This window comes from Triticum urartu, chromosome 6 (assembly GCF_003073215.2).
Source record: "Triticum urartu cultivar G1812 chromosome 6, Tu2.1, whole genome shotgun sequence".
Taxonomy (NCBI): domain Eukaryota; kingdom Viridiplantae; phylum Streptophyta; class Magnoliopsida; order Poales; family Poaceae; genus Triticum; species Triticum urartu.
The window spans coordinates 109,249,191-109,260,941 of NC_053027.1; positions in this window are offsets into that span (position 1 = coordinate 109,249,191).

The following is an 11,751-nucleotide window of genomic DNA, read 5'->3' on the forward strand; positions in this document are numbered from 1 at the left end:
GTACGATAGCACCACCTATCATAACCACGCCAAAAATCTCCATGTCACCAACTGCGTTTGCACACTCCAATCCCATCCCTTTTCATCCTTGCAAATTGCATTATTTACTTTCCATTGCTCATATACTCTTGTCATGCTTGCTTGATATGTATTGTGAATGATTAAACATGTGCTAAAACTCCACCTCAACTTGAAGAAATTAAAAACTACCACTTTTCTTTGCTAAAAGTCTATTCACCCCCCTCTAGACACCTCTTCTTGATCCCTTTCAATTGGTATCAGAGCTTTGGTCTCCATTGCTTTGGTTTAATCACCATTGGAGGAAGATGGATGAGTCTACGTTGGGGAGTCTTAGACGTAGAGTGCCTATTCTTGATGAGAGTACTTTCATGAGTGGAAAATTGAGATGCTTGAGATTTTCAATGAATATCATTTGAACAAGTACATTACTAGCCCGTGTGCACCTCATGTTGATCCTTTGCATCCTACCCTTGATGAGTCTATTGACATGATCCGTAATCTTAGAACTATCAATTTAATCACTAGAGGTTTGCCTAGAAACTTGCTTGCTAGCATGCTTGCTCTTGGTTGGGCCTACACCATATCGAGATTCCTTGAGGAATGATTTCCAAACTATTCCTTGAAAAACTTAGATGAGATCCTTCATAAGTCATTGCCTTGAGTAAGATGAGTTCCAATGATCCCAAATTTGGCAATTGTTTATTTGAGCTTACTAATCTTACGAGTTCCAAAGGAGATGTTGGAATCATTAGCAATATCATTTCCGAAGTCATTGGATTTCATAGAGATGAACATTGTTACGGTCATACTTCTAATGAATCACTCTCTCTAGGAATTGATCCACCACATGACAATGTTGAACATGGATACTATGATGAGGATGATGATAGTGACTATGATCTTGATGAGTCTATGAGTCACTTTGGTCTTATGGCTAATCTTCGCGGCTACATGGCTGGAGGAAAGGAATGGGTCCTTGATAGTGGATGTACCGATCATATGACTGGAGACAAAGATATGTTTCATGAGCTTGCTGAAAACGACAACCCTCGAAAGTATGCCACTTTTGGTGACAACTCAAAGGGTAAGGTTGTTGGCCTTGGTAAGGTGGCCATGTCACATGATAGCTCCATACAAAATGTTATGCTCATTGAATCTCTTGGCTACAATATACTTTCCGTATCTAGACTTGCTGACTTTGGTTTCAATGTCCTATTTACTGAAGTAGATTGCCAAGTGTTTCATAGATATAATCATAAAATGGTCTTTACCGGTACACGTAGAGGTGATCTATATATTGTTGATTTCACTAGAAAGGCTCAACCTGGAACTTGCCTAATTGCTAAATCCTCGAAAGGTTGGTTGTGGCATAGAAGATTAGGTCATGTGGGCATGCGAAATCTTGATAAGCTTACTAAAGGTGATCATATCCTTGGAGTAAACAATGTTATATTTGACAAGGATAGACTTTGTAGTGCTTGTCAAGCAGGAAAACAAGTTGGAGGAAGTCACCCCGTGAAGAACATTATGACCACAAGAAGACCGCTCGAGCTACTTCATATGGATCTCTTTGGTCCCAATGCCTACAAGAGTCTCGGTGGTAACTCATTGGTCTAGTTATGGTTGATGATTTTTCAAGATTTACGTGGGTGTTCTTTCTTGATGATAAATCGCAGGTCCAAAGGATCTTCAAGAACTTCGCTAGAAAGGCCTGAAATCAATTTGAAGTGAAGATCAAGAAGGTTTATAGCGACAACGGAACGGAGTTCAAGAACTCAAATATGGATACCTTTCTTGATGAAGAAGGGATTTCACATGAGTTCTCGGCTATGTACACACCTCAACAAAATGGAGTTGTTGAGAGGCAGAACCAAACTCTTATTGAGATGGCGAGAACGATGCTTGATGAGTACAAGACTCCAAAACACTTTTGGGCGAAAGTGGTTGAGACGGCTTGTCATGCAACAAATCGCGTGTATCTTCACAAGCTGCTCGGCAAGACGGCATACAAGCTTCTCACCGGTAACAAACCCCAAGTTGGATACTTTCGAGTATTCGGCTCAAAGTGCTACATTCTTGATAAGCATCGTCGTTGTAAATTTGCTCCTATATCTCATGAAGGTTTCCTACTTGGTTATGGATCGAACTTTCTCACTTACCGTGTCTACAACAATTTCACCCAAAAGGTTGAAGAGACGGTAGATGTGAAGTTTGATGAATCTAACGTCTCGCAAGTAGAGCAATTGCCAATTGATGTAGGAGATAAAGATCCTTCGGAAGCAATCCAAGAATTGTCTATTGGCAAGATTCGAAAGAAACTCTGCGTGGCAAATCCGCAAACGCCCCTGGAGAACTCCCAATCCGGGTCAGTAAGAGATACCTCTTGCTCACATACTTGCATTGCATAATGAAAGCCTTACCCGCCGCGATCTTCTTGGCCTCTTGGATCTTCCGAAGGGCGCCTTGGGATTCGGCCTGGGCCTCTTGTGCGCTTTGGCGGGCCTTAGCGAGTTCGGACTCTTGGTCCGCATTCTGGTGCTCCAAGGACTCACATTTCTTCACGGCATCCTGGAGCTCCTGCTGGACCTCACCAACCCTGGCCTCGACCAGCACCTTCTTGAGGGCCTCAACCTCGGTCGCCGCCCCTACGAAAATATCACGACACTGCGGTGAGCTGATACATCTCCATCGTGTCTACTTTTCCAAACACTTTTGCCCTTGTTTTGGACTCTAACTTGCATGATTTGAATGGAACTAACCCGGACTGACGCTGTTTTCAGCAGAATTGCCATGGTGTTATTTATGTGCACAAACAAAAGTTCTCGGAATGACCTAAAACTTTACGGAGACTATTTTTGGAAATAATAAAAAAATCCTGGCAAAAGATCAAGACCAGGGGGGCCACACCCTAGCCACGAGGGTGGGGGCGCGCCCCCCAACCTCGTGGGCCCCCTGGAGCTCCTCCGACCTCAACTCCAACTCTATATATTCACTTTCGGGGAGAAAAAAAATCAAGGAGAAGGACTCATTGCGTTTTACGATACGGAGCCGCCGCCAAGCCCTAAAACCTGTCGGGAGGGCTGGTCTGGAGTCCGTTCGGGGCTCTGGAGAGGGGAATCCGTCGCTATCGTCATCATTAACCATCCTCCATCACCAATTTCATGATGCTCACCGCCGTGCGTGAGTAATTCCATCGTAGGCTTGCTGGACGGTGATGGGTTGGATGAGATTTATCATGTAATCGAGTTAGTTTTGTTAGGGTTTGATCCCTAGTATCCACTATGTTCTGAGATTGATGTTGCTATGATTTTGCTATGCTTAATTCTTGTCACTAGGGCCCGAGTGCCATGATTTCAGATTTGAACCTATTATGTTTTCATGAATATATGTGAGTTCTTGATCCTATCTTGCAAGTCTATAGTCACCTACTATGTGTTATGATCCGGCAACCCCGAAGTGATAATAATCGGGACCACTCCCGGTGATGACCGTAGTTTGAGGAGTTCATGTATTCACTACATGTTAATGCTTTGGTCCGGTACTCTATTAAAAGGAGGCCTTAATATCCCTTAGTTTCTGCTAGGACCCCGCTGCCACGGGAGGGTAGGACAAAAGATGTCATGCGAGTTCTTTTCCATAAGCACGTATGACTATATTTGGAATACATGCCTACATTACATTGATGAATTGGAGCTAGTTCTGTGTCACCCTAGGTTATGACTGTAACATGATGAACCGCATCCGGCATAATTCTCTATCACCGATCCATTGCCTACGAGCTTTCCATATATTGTTCTTCGCTTATTTACTTTTCCGTTGCTATTGTTACAACCAGTACAAAATACCACAAACATTACTTTTGGTATCATTACCTTTTGCTACCGTTACCACTATTATCATATTACTTTGCTACTAAATACTTTGCTGCAGATATTAAGTTTCCAGGTGTGGTTGAATTGAAAACTCAGCTGCTAATACTTGAGAATATTCTTTGGCTCCCCTTGTGTCGAATCAATAAATTTGGGTTGAATACTCTACCCTCGAAAATTGTTGTGATCCCCTATACTTGTGGGTTATCATCAGGACAAAAACATTCATACTTTCTGGACATGCATAAAATGACTGCGTACCTTGATTGTCCTCCAGCTGCTTTTTCACACGACCAAGAACTTCCTTGGTCTACTCCGACCTCTGCTTTAGTCCGGAAACTTCGGCAGCATGAGAAGTCGTGGCTAGTAGTGACGCCTGCTTATTCACATAGACATACATGGTTAGTCTCCTGCCAAAAATTATTTGATCCTCTGTTCAGCTCTTCTTTCCGAACCCCAGACAAAGTCTCGGGGGCTACTGTCTATACTGTGACTTTCGTTTCACAAACTGCATTGCTTACCTCAAAGCCTGTTAAAAGGCTTGTGCAGGCTTCGGTCAGTCCGCTCTTCGCACACTGAATCTTCTAAATCACCGCAACCATGAGGGTGCGGTGTTCCTCAACGATGGAAGAACTTCGCAGTGCTTCCAGTAGAGTATCTGGCGCCTCTGGTTGGACAGAGGTCACCGGCGAAATGGGAACACCTCCTTCCGATGAAGAAGGCTGCTTGCCTGATTCTAGGGTCGTATAGGTCTCCGGGATCGTATTCGGCTGGGGCCGAACTGGACATGGCCCCCATCACCAGTCTCCATGGGGATCTCCTCCCCCATGTGTCCGGCGGCCGAGGTCTCACCATCTGGCGCTGCCCTGACAGCCTCCTGCATCTCTCCTTGGTCTGGGATCCTTCAGGACAACACCTCGGTGTCATCCATGGCCCTGGGAGAGGAGGCCGTCAGAATGGACCCGCTGTCCATCACCTTCGGGTCCAGTGAGTTCCCCGAAGACGAGGACCGCTCGAGGGTGGAACGAGCCGGACTACAAGTGCATGATTCCACATGTTAAAATAATGAAGTAAAGAGGCTGGTATATGAATGTGTCTGGGTCTCTGAATACTCAAGATTCGGCCTGGGGCTTATCTTGAGGGCGCTGTTCTGGGCTGCTATCGACGTCCCACGCGGAGCTATCTGCGAGGGAAGCCTTTCCCTTCTTGGACACCTCCGCTTCCAGATCTGTGGAGGCCGCCCTCTTCTCCCCCCTCCCTCGGGGAGGGGGAAGTTGCTTTCTTATTCCTCTTCCTCCTCCTCGTCGTCTTCGGCGGCGGAGTGAGTTGCGGCGTCTTCGGACGCCACGTCCGAAGTACCCTTGGGACGGAGGCCACCTCTGGTCCCCTTGGCCTTCTTATTGGCCTTCTTCTCCGGCGCCTTGTAGGGCGTCGGAACCAGCATCTTCGTCAAACATGGGATGGCTAGATCCTTGGGTAGTGGAGCCGAACACTGAATCCGCTCCACGTTATTCGTCTAACCCTGAAAAAACAAATGTGGAAGTTCAGACACCCTCCTTGAATAAGCAAGTAAGGAACACACCTTGAAACAACGGAAAACCTACAGAACTGGCAGGATGGGCCAGGTCGTGCCCACGGTCCTCGGTTGTCTTCGGCCACGTCTCGCTGGCCTTGAAGAGCACCTTCCAGATATCTTCGTGTGTAGTTCTGAAGAACCGTTGCAGGGTCTTGTGGTCGGCTAGATCGAACTCCCATAGGTGGCAAGCCCTGCACTGGCATGGAAGGATCCGGTGAACTAGCATCACCTGAATCACATCAACCAGCTTGACGTTCTTGTCCATCATGCTCCTAATGCCCGTCCGGAGTGCTGTCATCTCATCCGACGAAGACCAATCCAAGCCCTTCTCTTGCCAGGAGGTAAGCCGCATCGGGGCTCCGGATTTGAATTCGGGAGTCGCAGCCCAGGTAGTGTCACGGGGCTCTGTGACGTAGAACCACAACTTCTGCCACCCCTTGACGGTCTCCACAAAGGTGCCTTTGGGCCATGGTACATTGTACATTTTGCTCACCATGGCGCCTCCGCACTCAGCATGTTCGCCGCCCACCACCTTCGGCTTCACATTGAAGGTCTTCAGCCACAGTCCAAAGTGTGGGGGGATGCGGAGGAAGGCCTCACACACAACGACGAATGCTGAGATAGTGAGGAAGGAATTTGGGGCCAGATCATGGAAATCTACACAATAGTAGAACATGAGTCCGTGGATGAAGGGATGGAGTGGAAATCCTAGCCCGCGGACAAAATGGGGGATGAAAACTACCCTCTCATGGGGCTCCGGGGTAGGGACGATCTGTCCTCGGTCGGAAGCCGATGGGCGACCTCCTTGGCCAAATATCCGGCCTCCCGAAGTTGGGTGATGTCCTTCTCCTTGACGGTGGAGGCCATCCACTTGCCCTGCGCTCCGAACATGGTTGGAGTGCTTTCTTGGGGGAGGAAAGATGAGAACATGGGTGCTGGAGCTCGAGAGTGGGTAGACGGAAAGAGAGAAGGCGTGGGTGGATGAGATGAATCCTTATCTCCTTATAAAGGCAGTGAATATTAAGCATCTCCCCACTCGCCATAAAACTCGCCTATTCCCCAGGGGCCGTGCAGGCGGCACGGTTGGATTACCCATACCCGTATTGATGAGAATCCCGCAATAAGGGGACACGATCTCTGATTTGACGAGATGTGCCAATAAAAACGCATCTCGAAGTATGGAGCGACAAGACGAAAAATGGTTCGAAACAATAACCGGATAGGGACGTGATATCACGTTACAAAAAGTTGTCAGCAGATTGGACTCGTGAAATATTATACTCTCTGGAGTGGTGTGTGGTACTTGTTTTGCAAATCTGGACACATTCTTTGTGTTCAAAGACTGTGTTGGAGTATTCGAAGGAGGAACTCGCCTTGCAATGCCGAAGACAATCTGCGTGATGGAGACCTCGTCATTGAAGCCTAGTTTAGGGGCTACTGAGGGAGTCCTGGACTAAGGGGTCCTCGGGCGTCTGGCCTATTGGACATGGGCCGGACTGTTGGGCCATGAAGATACAAGACCGAAGACTCTCACCCGTGTCCGGATGGGACTCTCCTTGGCGTGGATGGCAAGTTTGATATTCGGATATCAAGATTCCTTTCTTTGTAACCGACTTTGTATAACCCTAGTCCCCTCCGGCATCTATATAAACCGGAGGGTTTAGTCCGTGGAGGCAATCATAATCATATAGGCTAGACTTCTAGGGTTTTAGCCATTACGATCTCGAGGTAGATCAACTCTTGTAATACTTATATCCATCAAGATCAATCAAGCAGGAAGTAGGGTATTACCTCCATAGAGAGGGCCCAAACCTGGGTAAACATCATGTCCCCTGTCTCCTGTTACCATCAACTTAGACGCACAGTTCGGGACCCCCTACCCGAGATCCGCCGGTTTGACACCAACAATGGTGCCTTGACGGGGACAAATGACAAGCCAGAAAAACCACTCTTCGTGAGGTCAAGGAGAACATTAAGAAGATCAAATCAACAAGAGAACCCCTACCTGGCGTGCCAAAGATGTCGTGGTGGAAACACGATCACCTATGGGGCAGGGCTACCCCTTTGTGATTCGGCGACGGGGCGATCGCATTGCACAAAGAGAAGAAACAACAAGGCAGTGTGGCTATGGACAACTCTCTTTTACCCAGGTTCGGTCCACTTGCAGCGTAAAAGCCTACTCCTGCTTTAGTGGATTGATCTAGAGGAACACGAAGACACGGAGTGCTCTATCCTGGAAAGGGTGCCTCGGGAAGAGCAGCTACGCGTGTACAAGTGTTGAAGGGTCAAAAGTTCGAACCCCTTGCTCGGTTGCCTCATGCCTCCTTTTATAGCTTAAGGGACAACCATAGCGGAAAAAAATCATTACAACATGATTAGATAGATAATAGTGCTATCATACCTAATTCTGGCAGTAAGGACAAAGTGCATTAAATGCATTGCTAGGTGTCATGCGGAGATTGAAGCCTGACAAGGTTGCCGCGCCGCTTATCCAACTACCTCTTATCAGCGTGACACGCCATCAATATGGGTGTCAATAAAGTTAATCTCTTCTCCAACAAGCTGCCACGTGCCTGACAGGATCCACCTAGCCACTTGAGAGCTCGACACCACACTGATTAGTAACTGGCATGTGATGAGTTGGAGCGGTGGTGTCTTGGCGAAGGCTTGCCGGCACGGAGCTTGTCGGGCTCTGATCTTGGCGGCCCTGGGAACCTTGCCGGGGCGGTTTGGTCTTGGCCCTCAGGCGCGGTCTTGACCCTGCCGGGTGATGTCTACTACGCAACTTTATTCTTGTAGACACGTGTTGGCCCTCCAAGCGCAGAGTTTTGTAGGACAGTAGCAATTTTCTCTCAAGTGGATGACCCAAGGTTTATCAATCCATGGGAGGCGCAGGATGAAGATTGTCTCTCTCAAACAACCCTGCAACCAAATAATAAAAAGTCTCTTGTGTCCCCAACACACCAAATACAATGGTAATTTGTATAGTGCACTAGTTCGGCGAAGAGATGGTGATACAACTGTAATATGGATAATAGATGTTGATTTTTGTAATAAGAACAATAAACAACAGCAAGGTAGCAATTGATAAAACAGAGAACAAACGGTATTGCAATGCTTGAAAATGAGGCCTAGGGTCCGTACTTTCGCTAGTGCAATCCCTCAACAATGCTAATATAATTGGATCATATAACCAACCCTCAATGTGCGATGAAGAATCACTCCAAAGTTCCTATCTAGCGGAGAACATAAGAAGAAATTGTTTGTAGCTATTCTTTCCAATTGATCTATCCAAGAGTTCGTACGAAAATAACACCAAGTTATTCTTTCCGATCGATCTATCAAGAGTTTGTACTAAAATAACACTAAGTTCTTCTTTCCGATCGATCTATCAAGAGTTCGTACTAAAATAACACCAAATCAAATTCAGATTCCTAATATTCAATCCAACACAAAAAACCTCAAAGAGTGCCCCAAGATTTCTACCGGAGAAACAAAAGACAAGAATGTGCATCAACCCCTATGCATAGATTACCCCAATGTCACCTCGGGAATCCGCGAGTTGAGTGCCAAAACATATCTCAAGTGAATGAATATAATACCCCATTGTCACCAGGGGTATTCATATGCAAGAAAAATATCAAGTCCTCTCAAATCCATAAAAGTATTCAATCCGACAAAACGAAATCTCAAAGGGAAAACTCAAGTCACAACAAGATAGCGAGGGGGAAACACCATATGATCCGACTATATTAACAAAGCCCGCGATACATCAAGATCAAGACATCTCAAGAACACGAGAGAGAGAGAGAGAGAGATTAAACACATAACTACTGGTAGAAACCCTCAGCCCTGAGGGTGGACTACTCCCTCCTCATCATGGTGGCCGCCGGGATGATGAAGATGGCCACCGGTAATGATTTCCCTCTCCGGTAGGGTGCCAGAACGGGGTCTAGATTGTTTTTTCATGGCTACAGAGGCTTGCGGTGGCAGAACTTCTGATCTAGGGTTATCTTAGGGGGTTTTGGAATATTTGAGAATTTATAGGGTGAAGAGGCGGTGCGGGAGGCCACCGAGGTGGGAACAACCCACTAGGGCACGCCTGGGCCCCCTGGCACACCCAGGTGGGTTGTGCCCCCCTCGGGGCACCCCTCGGGCACTTCTTTGGCACATGGATGTCTTTTGGTCCAAAAAAGTCTCCAAAAAGTTTCGCTGCATTTGGACTCCGTTTGGTATTGATTTTCCGCGAAGTAAAAAACAAGCAAAAAGCAACAACGCGCACTAGGCACTATGTCAATAGGTTAGTCCCAAAAAATGATATAAATTTCTTATAAAATGATTGTAAAACATCCAAGAATGATAATATAACGGCATGGAACAATCAAAAATTGTAGATACGTTGGAGACGTATCACTGGGCTAGCCTGCCCGGTAAGGGAGGCCTACCTGAGGGGTTCTCTTGTTGATTTGATCTTCTTAATGTTCTCCTTGATCTCACAAAGAGCGGTTTCTTTGGCTTGTCATCTATCATGCATTGGTATTTGATGTATGATCTGCCGCACGCCTGTGCTCAAATCTGGGCGATAAACACAAATGTTCATTGCACCGACAGGAGCCCCCAGGCCTGGTCAACACGTGTCGCCGGGCATCATTGGGGTAGGCCCAAACAATGCACATGCGTACATACTAACCTTGTCGGGGCTAGCACTTGTGTTTTCGAGATCTTCTTTTCTTTTTCATTAACCTGGACTTGGTCTAGCTCCCAAGTCTCCCATGGCATCTTTAACCCTTAGACGGCGCGTGTCGTTCGTGTTGTAGGCCAGGGCCACCCATGTTCAGGGGAGCCCACTAGGGCGCCCGCGCGCGCGAACCGAGCGTAACTGCCATTTTACCTTAAGCTCACCAACTACGCCTGCTATTTCCGTCACGCACGCCGCATGCACTGTGCGACGTTAGTGGTGGACGCGCAGGGTGCGGGGACGTGTGTCGTGGCAAAATACGCAGCATCCTGGATTGGCATAGTGGGGCGATCGACGAATCTGGATGCCATCTGAGATCATAGAAGGCTGCATTGGGAGAGCGGGGCGGTTGCCCTTGACTAGAGAAGAGCTGGCCTCTGCCTCGCTCCTGTTACAAAAGGAGGTGTGGGGTGTGGTGTTACTCATCCACCATTCCTTCCTTCTCCATCTTACTTCTTCTTCCACCATGGTGAGAGGAAGAGGCTGCACTTGTGCGCCAATCGTGTTGACGAGGGCTTTTCTTCGACATCCTGCTCCTGTCTCCACTGCAGTTGCGGAGGCTGGGTCTAGTGCATGTGGTCGAGCTGCGGGGTGTGGACGGGGTTGAGGCAACAGACGTGGCCGAGGTGGACGAAGCGGCGCGCTCGACGTTCCTCCTCCAACTGCTCCAACATCGATAGATGGCCATGCGGGTGTCAGGACCCCGATTCCATGTCACATCGATCTAGCCGGTAACACCTCATATCACTTTGTGGCCTCACGCACGGTATTCCCACGGGTGTCGCCTTACCATGGCCTGGGATCGTTTGCGCCTTTTGGCTCACGTATATGATAGTGTCGCTAGCATCCATATGACAGAGAACCTAGGCCGACATGACTAGTCGTGAACCCAAAGTGGCACTAACTTACGGGGACAGGCATACATGAATCAACATCGAGCATGTCGATCAATAGCGTGTGAATCCGGGCTGTAGCACTGGGCTAACAGGACTCCAGTGAACCATGCTGTAGCAGGCTAGGCAGGACTCCGGATGTCACGGCGTGACATTTCCCCGAAGGGACAAACACAGGAACGAAGTGAATCACATGCCGGCCAGTCAAGTGTTCCGGAGCAGTAGTGCTGGGCTAGCAGGACTCTGGTGAACCGGGCTGTAGCGGACTACTATGGCTCATGGAAGCTCAAGACTACATTTCCCCATAAGAGAGGCTACCAAGGATAAACAACTAGGTTGTCGGAGCCCACACATACCAAGCATTTCAATCATACACACAATATGCTCGATATGTGTAAATACAGCATGGCATCACAACAAAACTCTACGACTCAAAGTATTTATTCATTAGGCTCCGAGGAGTGAGATATTACAAACATGGGTCTCATGACCCAACATACAGAGCATACAAGCAACAAGCACATGCGGAAGCTTAACTTGTCTGAGTACAGACAACTACAAATGAAGAAGGCTCAGAAGCCTGACTATCTACAAGACCCTCCCAAGGGTACAAGATCATAGCTGAGGTAACAAGCTAAATGTCGAAGTCCATGT